Source organism: Lepeophtheirus salmonis, chromosome 6, assembly GCF_016086655.4.
Source record: "Lepeophtheirus salmonis chromosome 6, UVic_Lsal_1.4, whole genome shotgun sequence".
NCBI classification, from domain to species: Eukaryota; Metazoa; Arthropoda; class Copepoda; order Siphonostomatoida; family Caligidae; genus Lepeophtheirus; species Lepeophtheirus salmonis.
Window position 1 is genome coordinate 27,394,364 of NC_052136.2, and position 13,036 is coordinate 27,407,399.

General features: G+C 32.5%; 1 protein-coding gene across 1 annotated transcript in view; it reads left to right on the forward strand.

Annotated features, from left to right (window-relative positions):
- The window catches only part of LOC121119661 (tripartite motif-containing protein 2), a 242,673-nt gene that overhangs the window by 7,862 nt on the left and 221,775 nt on the right, over nucleotides 1-13,036 (forward strand). The gene's annotated exons all lie outside the window — the stretch shown is intronic.

Sequence of the window (13,036 nt, forward strand, 5' to 3'; positions counted from 1 at the left end):
AACAAAGCCCATGATTATGTGTGTCAAAAGCAACTTCCTAAAAATCAACTGAGAACGATTCACTGTATGCCCAAAAAGATAAATTTGAGCGAGGTTACGGTCCTAAGGATCACTAGGGAGAACAAAATCAAGTTAATGTAGGAAGAAACATCTCATTACGACGGCCTCAAAGGAGTAGAGATTGTCTAGAGCCAAGCTTCTTTTGAATGTGTCCAGGAACAGGTGGCCTTCCCGCTCCCCCGATCTTAATACTTTGGATTATTCAATCAGACCAGTGGTCAGGGAACAGGGGTAGATTACCCCAAATGGGGTATTTTGGAAAAAATTGAGAGTAATTGGATGGAATGGATGTTATTTCCATGTCATAAAGAAGGACTTTTACTTCCTAGTGTTAAATGAAATAAACATCAAAGTACTACAGGGGTGGGGTCCACAGGGATGGGGTGATGGAGGAGCTTCGAAAACTATCATGGGGGGAAAAATATAGTGACCAAAGATGCAATAATTTTTTTAAGGTATTCTTTTTTAAAAAGGGTTTTTTTTAAATCAAATCATATTGTGGGGCAAAAATTTTAATTTTTGAAATTAAAAATATATATATATATATCCTGTCCTGCGGTGATGTTAATTGGTTGAATTTCTTAGTTCGCCATTTTTTTGGGAGTTGGGAACCTAATTAAACATAACTGCAAGATGATCACAGTTAAATGCATAAACAGGACTCCATGATGAAATCTGTATATACAAAAAACCATATCAAATCCGTAATTTTTAATATTTTTATTTCAAATAAAAAACAAAGTCATTTTAGGTCATGTTTCTTGATGTTTATTCGATATGATTCCCCTCTGCCAGGATCACTGCCTCGATACGGCCTCTGAAATGGGAGCAGCCCTTGATGACACGGTCCCTGGGCCACCAGATTTGCCTTGATTCATATTAAGATTGGGGATTCTGGGGCGCCACTGTCTTGCATCTTGTAAGACTGGCATTTAAGATCCTCGTTAAAAAAGACCCTAATTTTTTTGTCACTCACTTCAAGCTCCTTTCCAATTGAGACAAAGGACCTCGTGGGGGGCGGTATGATGGCGTGCACCTTCTTGATGAACTCCTTTTCTCTGACCTTTCTTGAGTGCTCTTGTGACCTCTGCAACCTTTAAATAGTCTTTCAGGGCTCCTCGAGTTTCTTCTTGGTATCCTGGATATAACGTTTTTTGGCCCTCTTGGCGTTAAAGACGTCACAGTTGCTGATTTGTCCTTAATTAATAATTAGACCCGTAACTACGGCGCATCTCCGTTCCTTCTCTGAATCTCTTGCAGCTCTGTGTATTCATAGTGACGTTTTTAGACTGAATTAATCTTTTCTGTCTTTATATTAAAAAATCAATTTAAAAAAAAAAAAAAAAAATGAAGCGAACCAAAGACAGCGCGGATTTAATTTTAGAGTCCTTTATATGGCCCTTTACCATTTATAAATCCCTCACAGATATAAAAATATACAAACATATATAGGAAACATCGTGTCTGTTTGTACAAATTTAATATTGACTTTTAAATACAAATGATGTAAACTTTACTATAGAAAGTTATGTCAAGAAATAATGAGAAAAAGTTAGTTTTGTTTTGTTTTTAATGTATTTTTTTATATTAATTTACTTAATGTTTGATGGAAAAAATAAGCACCTTAATAAAGGGATGGGACTTTTAAGTTTCGTCAAATATTCAAAATGAGGAAAACCAATATTATTAAATAACCAATCAGTATACAGTGATACTGCACCTTACGAGCGGTTCGATTTACATTTTGGGAAAATATTTTTTAAGTTCCTTTAGTTGGTCAGATGGAGTTGCACTGATTAACTATAAGTAAACATTATAGTATTACTAAAGAAGGGATCTGCGTAAAGAACAAACACAGTTTAGGGATTAGAAAAAGAAAACCAGTTGATGCATTTTAATCTTTCTTCTTTTTTGCTTTTATTTATTGATAAAACAAAATTGAATTCCTTAGTATTTATTCCAACATCAACAGTTGATACAATTTGACGGAATTGAGTAAAAAATCTGTTCTTTTGCAAAAAAAAATATTATTAATAGTCGCGAAAAAGTATCTAAAGAGTAACGTTGATTCAGTATAAGAAAAAGTAAAAAAATCATAAACCCATACAGTATATTATACAGGCAGTACTGTATAAAATGAATGAAATTTCGGAGGGGCTTACATATTAAAGAAGAAAGAAAAAAAGACGGAAAGTACTTTTTATCGAACTTAAAAAATTAATAGGACTTTAAATGAGTTTTAGAAATGAGCTTAAGTACTCCCTGGCTCATCAAATCAAATCATATCATTTTTTTTTCTCAATCTGTTATGATTATTTGTTACTCTTGAGGAGAGAACGTTTAAGTATTGAGCGAGTAGCTACGTGTGAGTGTGCTCATGAAATAAAGAGGATTTGTTGGGGTATATCGGAATATATTAAAAAGCAAAATTTGTATGTTTGTCAACTAAGCTGCTCTCTTCTTCAAGTTCAGATTTACTATGCTGATTTTCGTATTTTTTTAGTATTCCCAATATGCCGCCCATTAGAATCAATGGGTATTCATACATTCTGTCAAAAAAGTACCAGGAACTGTTAATTCAATTTGCCTGCGCTGAATAGAAGATAACATCAAAGTAAAGTTTGACTGTTTGTCAACCCCTAGTGACTCTGACAATGCAAAGTACTACCGTTAATTATTTGATTAGTCGTGGGTGTGTTAACATCTCCTTTTAAAAGAAGAATTATCGTCTATCTTTGGTGTAAATTGATTTAAAAGTATATATAGGATGTAAATTAATAAAAATTCCGATCTAATAAAACGTCATACCAGCTAAGCTGCTCTCCTTCAAAACACTCTTCAAATTGTCAGGGTTACCATGTTGATTTTCATTCTTTTTTTTAACATTGACAAGTTGAAAAAATTAGAAAAACTTTTGGTGAATCAGTTTAATCAAAACCCCTGCATATGAGCAGTACAAAACGTTCAAGGAGGGCTGTACGGTTGTAGAAAAAGTCAAGGTGATTCTCATTGTTTTCTTTGATATCTGCGGTCTGGTGCATCATGAATTCGTTCCAGAGGGACAAAATGTCAATAAGGAGTACTATTTGGCGTTTCTGAGAGAAAATCCGTCAAAAATGGCCAGAATTATGGAAGAACAACTCGAAATTTTACACGACGATAACGCGCCATCGCACAGAACAACAATTGTGAGGGAATTCAAAGCCAAAATACAATAAATACATCGATCAACCACCATATTCACTAAATTTAGCTACGTGTGACTTTTTTTTTGTTCTTCAAACTTAAATTCCCACTCCAGGGAATCCGTTTAGAGTCAATTCGTAAGCAAAATTTGTGGAAGGAGCTAAAAACCATAAAAAATGTTTCAAAGACTTTAAAAAACGTTTTGCATTTGTGTATTGCATTCAATGGAGATTACTTTGAAGGTGACAAAATAATTTTTAATGATTACAAGTAAAATTTGGTTTTATTTAACCATTCTCGTTACTTTTTTGACAGAATGTATATTATTGCTCCTCTAATGGGAAAGCTAAAAGTCCCAATCCTGTTTTGCTAACAGGGACTGCATTGGTATAATTAAAATATTTATATTTTACAAATAGTTATGATTGAGTTGACGGCTGTTGTTTGTTTTCTAGTACATGCAAGTACCTTTTTTTATCATAACTCAAAAATAATTTATTGCTTAATATAAAAAGGATGCAAGTCATTGTTAAAGGGAATTATTAATGATTTGTTAATCATCTCTGCTTTTCATTCAGTGACGTACGTAGAGTTGAAGCCTCATTCATTACATTAAAAAAAAGGCAATCAACATTGTAGTGCTAAGTTAATTTAGAAATTGATTAAAATACTGGGCATAAAAGTTGTATAGTTAGATTTGTGGTACTATGAAAGTTGTCCAACATTTATTCATAACTAATTTTAAAGTTTGCTACTGTACATAGTGGGTAGGGTGTATGATCAACTCTAATTTCAAGGGATAGAATGTTGAGTTCATAAAGTTTATCTTTCAATTTGCTTAAAAACATTGATTCCAAAATGGCACGGCAATCTTGTCAAATTCCTCAAAATAAAATTACAGAGCTCTTGGTAGTTAGAATTCGAACCGTGGAGCGTATTGCAGCCAACAAAAGAACTAAGAAGGATACCAAGAGTATTTGCTGATTAGTTGACACATGTTTTAGGCCAGATAAGCCTTTTAAGGAAAATGTATTGATCAGGATTCTCGTCAATCCTAAAATTTAAATAAGATACTTTGAAATAAAAAGTCTACAGTAGACAACAACTGAAGAGAGTGGTATTTTTTAGTGATGGGACAATTAATCGGAATCGGAGAATCGGGTATTTTATCTGGATGGGCTTTGAGAAAATTATATTTATTTTGAGATTCCGATTTATTATTTTTTTAAATTATAAAATTAAATTATACCCCCCCCCCTCAAATTAAGGATTTTTTGCTTTTTACTAGAAAATATAATATTTGAAATCAATTTTGCTTTAAAAATAAATTTAAAATGTCATACTTAATGATAATGATATTGAACTAATTAAAACAGGTAAACTCACAAATATTAAAAAGTTCATACGTTTAAATAAGATTCACATTTTACTTTTTTAACGTTCCTCGGTCAGATGGATTTGCACAAATTAAGTATAAGTAAACCTAATAATGAAATTCGAAACAAAAACATTTCAAAAACTCAATTTGATGAAAAAAAAACATATTTCATATTAATTTTTTTTTTTTTAATTTCAGTTATTTAATTTTTTTGGAAAAAAATTCAAAAATTCACAGCTAGTCACTTTAAATTATATTTTTTTTGAAAAAAAAAATCAAAAACCCACAGCAATAAACAAAAAATTAAATTTTTTCAAAAATAGCTTCTAAACTTAAATTTCAAATATTAAACTTTCTTGTAAGGAGTAAAAAATCTTAGATTTGGGAGGGCTACATCCCTTTTATCCCAACCGACTACGGATACCCCTCTATTTTATACACCTATCAAGATAACAGTGTGAATCTAGTTTTATTTTGATTATTGATTAATCAAATTATTATGTCAAGAAACTCAAAGCAAGATAATTTTGTTTTCGACTATATTTTCTAGCTTGAAGGTATGCGTCAAAAAAAATAAAAAAATTCATATATTTCGTGTCAATATGGTACACATAGAATATAAATCAATAGTAAATATATTATGTAGCTGTTAATTATTGATTTGTAAGAGAAGGTTTCAAGGACGATAAGTTCATTCGCTCCTTTTTGGATACCTACTTTGGATCGATGTAATGTGATAAAATGGATATAGCTATCACTAATTAGATTACCTATTGCTGCATTACAGGGCGTGTTAAAAACCTATCTTTGACCTTAGAATAATTTATAATCAATGATAAATAATTTTGATCACTTAGCGGAGTGGACTCTAGTTATGTGGACTTGTTCATCTTCCTGGCCACGCCAGGAAGGTGAGGGCTTTTTTTATTGACGGTCGACGTCAGACGGTTGACGAACACGTAAGGTAGTCTGCCTTTGTCTGGAGAGTTTTTGAAATCGCATGGATACAATTCCTCTAGGCTCCAGTCTTCTCATCTCTTTTAACCTTTCAAAATTTACGTAGCAGAGATGAGTAAATAAGAACTTCGGTATACTGTGAGCCTTGCTCTCCAAAGGGTCCAAATAAGGAGTTAATTAATTAATTTTAACGAATGATAATACCTACATACAACTTCAAAAAGAAAAGGGTTTTTATAATACCCTTTTAACATGAAATTTTTTTCCATTTTTAATGTACATAATTTTAAAATAAATAAATAAGCATAAAAATCCTTCATCTTATTAAAGTTGATGCTGAGTGAAGATCTTAAAAGAGTTGTAGGTAAGGGTATTATTATTCAATCTTCAAAAGGAATACAGGATTAAGAGAAAAATATCGATATATACAAATTGTTCCATTAAAATTTGAACACTTTGTATTTTAATCTTCAACAAGATATTATAACTAATTAATTAACAATAGAGTTTCACCAAAATTAATACCATAAATAGATGCGTGTCTGAACTCTCTTAATCATTAATGTAGCCGCCCTTAGGGGTAATGATGGCTTCCAGGTGGCGGTTAAAGGCCTTGTACCCACTGTGATTGTAGTCCTCTGTCATGGCGTCCCAGCCATTGCTGACAGTTGTTTTGAGGGTCTCGGTGTTCGAATGACTCAACATGCACGTAAAAGGTGTATGTTGAAGGGGTCGGGGTTGTAGGGTGGCCAAAAGTATCAAAATGAGTTTAAAAGAGTCTTGCAACGGAGGAGATGGGTTTCTTTCATTGTTGGTCTCAAGAGTTGCCTCTCAACCCTCACAAGGCTCTTTCCGCCCACTTTTGTAAAGCTCTCTGAACAGTCGGGTGTGAGACCCCGAGATATGTTGGAAGGCCCCTCAGGGAGTTGAAGGGATTGGCCTGTACTGTTTTCTTTCCTCCTCAGAGTTCAGTTTGGCCAATTTGACAGATCCCTTCTTCCATTCCAACGTTTTTACTTGCTGACAGGGTAGAAGGTAGTCTTGGAGAGGTCCAACTGCATGGAGTGTGCGAATGGAAATTCGTTGATCACATTCAAGTATCATTTTCTTGACTTGTGATAAGCTAGAGAGCTCCGGTTTTTTTTTAAAAAGCTAATCATTTATGATTTAATATATTAAAATATGAATTAATTTCAATCACTCAACCTTCATTAATTATTGAATTAGTGAGTGTTCAGATTTAAATGGACTCCTCCGTACCAAGGTTAATAGAAATGCAAGGTTATACCATAACCAGTCTACTATTAATGTTTTACTTCCAACACACTTTTAATTTTGACATCATAGTATATGAATGGTTGCGTGTTTTGTCAAAATTTGGCTTTCTTGACCAACATTCGGTACGATTTATTCAATTGAAAATTCTAGCAATAGTGATGCCATAGACTATAAGTGGTTGTGTGTTTTGTCAAAATCTGCCTGTCTTGTCCAGCAGTCTGTACGATACATCATATCGAAAATTCTAGCAAGCCCGATTACATGAGTGTCTAACCTTGTATTTCTATTAAAACCTTACCCAGTACATAACATATCTACTCAATAAAAAGGAGGAAATAGGTTTTTTTGAGGAAGGAACGGAAACACAAAAGTCATGTGTTTAATCGACTGTATTTCCCCATTTCCAATATTATTTATCTTTTTTAAAGCTAAGTATACCGTCATATCCTTTTCTGAAATCTAGGGATAGATTTGTCAAATAATAATACCTGTATTCTATTAGATTGTAGGAAGCCTTTGTTTTTAGCTGTGTATTTAGACCTGTAACAAGTTTTGAAATTCCCTGGTAATTAATAAACCATAGTTTTTTTTGTTACCAAATAGTTATTTTTAAATTATAATAGAATGCCATTTTTTAATAAAAAGACGATGAATTTAACCTTTGATGACCTTTGAACTTTAAAAAAAATCAATTTTTATCGAAAGCAATAACTTTATTTGCTTAAACCTTATCCTGACGCCCCTGCTTTATATAGCACATGGGCTAATAAGTCGAGGGTTTTACAAGGAAAACAGGTTCTAGATTTACTGACAGGGATCCTTTTTTAGCTGACTTTCTTTAATATAAGTAGAGCTTTAATTTTTAAAAGTAAATCATTACCTTAAATAAAAATAAAGTATGAACTTGAGTCGATCCTTAACGCCTTGGTTTGTCTTGGGTCAATGTACAAAAGAATAATTAGAGTACAATAATTTTACAAATGACAACTTGATCGACTTCCCTTTAAAAAAATCCATAAATTAGAGGATCAAAAAAAGAACGATTATTATGTCAATCAAAGAAGGAGAACTAGCGTATCTGACTCTTAAAGGGTCCCTTAAAGACCATTATGTTTTTGTGCTTGCTGTGATAATAAAAAAAATGATCCTTTTGGGATGTTGAATGAATGACAATATTAGATACTTGTTTAACAAATGATAGTATGCTGTATGATATTACACTCTTTCTTATTTTTAAAGAGACAAGTTTCTTCTAACACAGAATGCGACTCCACTTGGCCAAATTCAGGGAAGCACTATGATGTTAAATTCAAAGACTTTCCCGCAGTTTCCTGCAGAAATGGAATCACATCTAAACAACTTGCGGATCCCCTTGCCCTGGTTTTTTATAGCACTCTAGATCTGATCCTTATCAAGCGTATAAGACAGACCCATCTCCAACCTTACAAATGAATTTTAAATTACCTTAAATCTGTACCATCTAGAGGAGTGATCATTTTTTTGATAATTAATGAAGGTTGAGTGATTGAAATTAATTTATTTTTCAATATATTAGTGCATCAACAATTAGTAACGAAACAGAACAAAGCTGAGCTCTCTAGCTTACGTAAAAGTCGAGAAGATGACAATTGAACGTGATTGACGAATTTATATCCGCACAAACCAAGCAGTTGGGCGTCTTCAGGACCACTTTCTATGCCGTTAGCAAGTCCAAAACGAAGATCTCTGTCAAAAAAAAGGCAAAATTCCACATTAAGGATTTCAAGAAAACAGCCCAGGCCAATCCCCTCAAGCCCATGAGGGCCATGCAAGATATCTCGAAGTTTCACACCAGGGAGAGCTACCAAAAATGTGTATGTAAAGAGCCTTGTGAGGGTGGAGAGGCCGATTTCGATACCAGCAATGAAAAGAAACCCATCTCCTCCGTTGCAAAACTCTTTTGGGATGTCTTTTTTACAGTTTTGCCCCCCCCGCCTACAGCCCTGATACCAACCCCCTTGACTACACCTTTTCGGTACATGTTGAGGGGAAGGCCTGTAGCTTCCTTTATACAAACATTGAGGCCTTGAAAGCCATTGTCAGTCTGCACAGGGACACCATGACAAAGGACTGCATCAGTAGTTAGTGCCAGGCCTTCTGCCTCCGCCTGGAAGACATCATTGCCGCTAGAGGCGGCTATACTAATGAGAGAGCTCAAATACACATTTAATTTAAAAATACCTTATATTAACCAAAATCAGTATTTTCACATGGTCAGATTTATGTTAGTTCTTCTTGATTATATTTACATCAAATGGACAGAAACAAGAAAAAATATTGTATACAAGGAGTTTTTACAATAGAAAATTATCTATTATATAGGGGAGAATGAGAAGACATGTTACACTGTTAATAACTTTAAAATGTAAAGTTATTTAAGAACCCTGTTCTTATACAATTGAATGTCTTCCTTTGTTCATCAAATTAACACAAAATCGGAGTTGCCTAATGCTTTACAGTTATAGAAAATTTCGACACTGAAATTTTTGACACTAAAAGTAAACATTTTAGGTATGTCTTTTTTGAAATATATTTCTATTATAAAACATGAGATTTTAATTCCATTTTATTCAATATCATAGTCTAGCATGTTGTTCAATTAATTCACATACTTGTAACATATTTTAATTTTCAATATTCAGTTCACATCATATATTCTGATTTAAAAACTATGGAGGGGACTAGTTACACTCCTTTTTCTTATTTATATAGTCAATGAATTATATTTTTTTTTATGCGTAACTTCATGATATACTTTAATTATCAATCCCAGTAAATAGTAAAGAAAATATTTTTTAAATTTATTATTAACAACGCTTTCTTTCTGTAAATGTTTTATTTGTTTATCATATATATTTTATTATATGTATTTACTTTATGTTGACAAACTGTAATAAAAAGTAAAATAAATGCTTGAATATAACAAATGGCTGTTTTTACATGTTTCCTCCCGTATCAAGTATCTTACTTTTGGTGGGTTTCAAAAAAACCAATAAACCGGTATTAATTATTGTACTACATCAAAAGTACTCTGGAACTATTTGTAATTCTTGTAACTTAGTAAGTACCTATGCCCTGTTGTCCGAGTGTTGAATTATCTTAAAAATTGTGGAACTGATGACAGTTAAAAAAGATATATGATTTTTTGAAACATGTATTTTAACTCTTCCTAATTATAGTTTATAGTAAATCGTTTTAGTTTAGAATTTTGACGTTAATAAGATAAATGTAAATAAAATATCTTTTATTTTGCATTGGCTATCTTTAAGATAATGTGTTCATTCTAGTTTAATATAAATCTTATTTGAAATATCACGTAGTTATATTAATAGTTTAAACTGGGTAAAGTTCAAGTTCCGCCCGGAATTCTTCAATCCTTTCTCAAGGATGAAGTTATTGTCTTAACTGGGACAAAAATCGCAGAATGCAGAATCTTGTTTCTTGAAGGGTATTATATTGAACAGTTGAAAGTAACTACGACAATTCAGCTGTTGTAGTTACTATGAAACTCTATAAAAACCTGTTCTAGGATTAAGAAATGTTAATAGGACTGGGAAGATATGCCCTGCGTTGATTTTAGTTGTTTTTTTTTAGACCGATCGTTTGATAACATCTTGGGAATAAGCTAAAATGTTTGATTAGAAAATCACTTAGGAAAGATAGCACCACGAAGCTCAAAGCGTTTGGTGCGATTGTGTGAACCAAATCAAGCCAACTAAGGGGTTTTTTTTCCAATTATAAATTTGACTTACCGTTTGATGAGAGTCGAACCAAAACCAATTCTAAAGTTTTATTTTGGATATACAGTGAGGTTACTATCAAGTGTTGGAGTAGTGAGAAACGTGCGTTAGTAGTCGAAAATAAATTTAGGCAAAATTTGATTTGAAATAATATTTTATAAAATTTATCTAGTTCCAATTTATCTCTAAAGTTTTTGTTGGTGGTATTAAGGAAAACCAGTTCATTGCTTCAATTTCTGTTACTTTACGAATAGTAATGCTAGAGATCTAAACTTGTTGTTAGCAGATCCGGTGTTATACGAGAATTCTAAATTGGTGCTGTTTGTTCAAATCATATAATTGAATTCAAATTTCCCCCATGGAACATTAATCATTTGTAAGACCTTTACAAAAATCTGAATTGATTTTTAAAACGGTGTAAAACAAAACTTTAAATATGTTCTATCATTATAAAATAAAAATGTAACTTCTTTGATTTATAAAACTTTTTTTTATTACCTTTGAGAAAAAGTCTGTTGCCATGGACCATGGTATCAACTTAAATCCTGCAATTACCTAAAGTAGGCAAATACCCAAAGTAACGCCAACTTTTGTACTGAAAAGTAAATTCAAAATCTTCCAATGTTATTTTTTAAGTAATGTAATTAACCTTGAAATAGATCCTTTTTTATGGATCCTTTCATAAGGATCTTACACAGCTCTGAACACAAATTACATATAATGACTTTTGTGTCTGGAATAAAAAAAAAATAAAACAGCTAGGATCCCAAATTATTGAAATTAATTATTTATAGATTCTGAGCAGATTTTGGCCATGTTTAACGTAACAAACTGGGATTCTTGCATCTGTATGTGACAATGAATGAAACGTGGATCCATCACGTCACAAAGGAAGGCACGAGTTAAACCTCGTCCAAAGTGCCCGAAAACAAAATAATAAGCTGGAAAGTTATTGGGTCGGTATTTTTGGATGCGCATGGCATAATATTTATAGACTGTCTTGAAAAGGAAAATACCATAAACAGTGAATATTATCAAGCATTTGAGTCACGGAAAAACGTCCCAATTTGAAGAAGAAGAAAGTAATGTCTCACCAGGATAATGAAACGCGTCACAAGTCAATCAAAAAAATTACAAAACTTCATGAATTGAACTTCAAATTGCTTCCACATCCACCCACCTCTCCAGATTTGGCTCTCAGCGTCTACTGGCTCTTCTCATACCTAAACAAAAATACTTTCCTCGGAGAAATTTTGTTCCAATGAAGAGTTTATCCCTGAAACTCTGGACTATTTTGAGCCAAAAGATAAAGAGCAGAGGTTGTCCACAGGAATGTATGTATTCTTTTAGGAGTGGGGGGGACTTAGTTCCTAGAATAAAAAAATACAAAAATTAAAATTTTTCCGCAATGGTATAATTTGATAGTATGACAATTTTTTTTTTTTGCGTTTTCTCAATAAGTTTTTCTCTTCATATCCATAGTTTCTCACAAATTCCTTGATGTTTTTAATCACTTTTGTTTTATTTACCTTTATAAATATGAGGTAGGAATTAGTTTTAGCTTTATTGTAACTTTTTAGAGTATATATAATTTATTATCGTAGTGTTATGTACATCCCTGACAAATATAAGTTAGTGTATGATTGTACGGTCTGTTACTTCCATATTTGGAGTACTACACTTAATTTAGGTGGGCTATAGCCCCTCCAGCCCCCTGCGGACGCCTTTGAAGCGTTATATAAAGGTAGCATTGCATTGTTAGAGCAGCCCTGGAATGATTGTGTTGCTCTTGAGGGATATTGATGAATAAAGCTAATTTTCAACGAAAAAAAAACGTCTTTTCTTTGTTAAAGAAGGTACTTTTCAGCCCATGTATTACGTATAGATAGGCATAATCACGTTATGTAAAAATGAATGAACTTAATATATAGTGTAATTGTTAGAAACTTATTTCTGATTCCAGATTACCTGAGGGATCTAAATAAACACACATACCCTATCAAATACTAAAAAAATATAATGTTTTCTTAATTAATTTATAAATTACGTAAAATACCTAATTATATTACTTTTAATCTATATTTATGAGGGGTCGCAGTTGTTTATTGTATGCTTCCATCTTAGATGCATTTTAAAAGGAGCTGGGGATAAGAGAGAGAGAGATTAAGATATGTATACTCATCATTGTTTAAACGTTCCTTCAAGTCTCTCTGTTTCTCTTTTTAAATTATGTCCGTTGCTTATGTGAAAATTTAAATAACACATCAGCTATAGGGAAAATATTTATGCTTTGTTTCATGCTTGATAAGATGTGTAACAATAATCCAATTTCGGTCAAATATGCCCAGTTCTGTTCCGTAACTTGTTACTAACGAGAATCCAAATTCATAACGCCCTT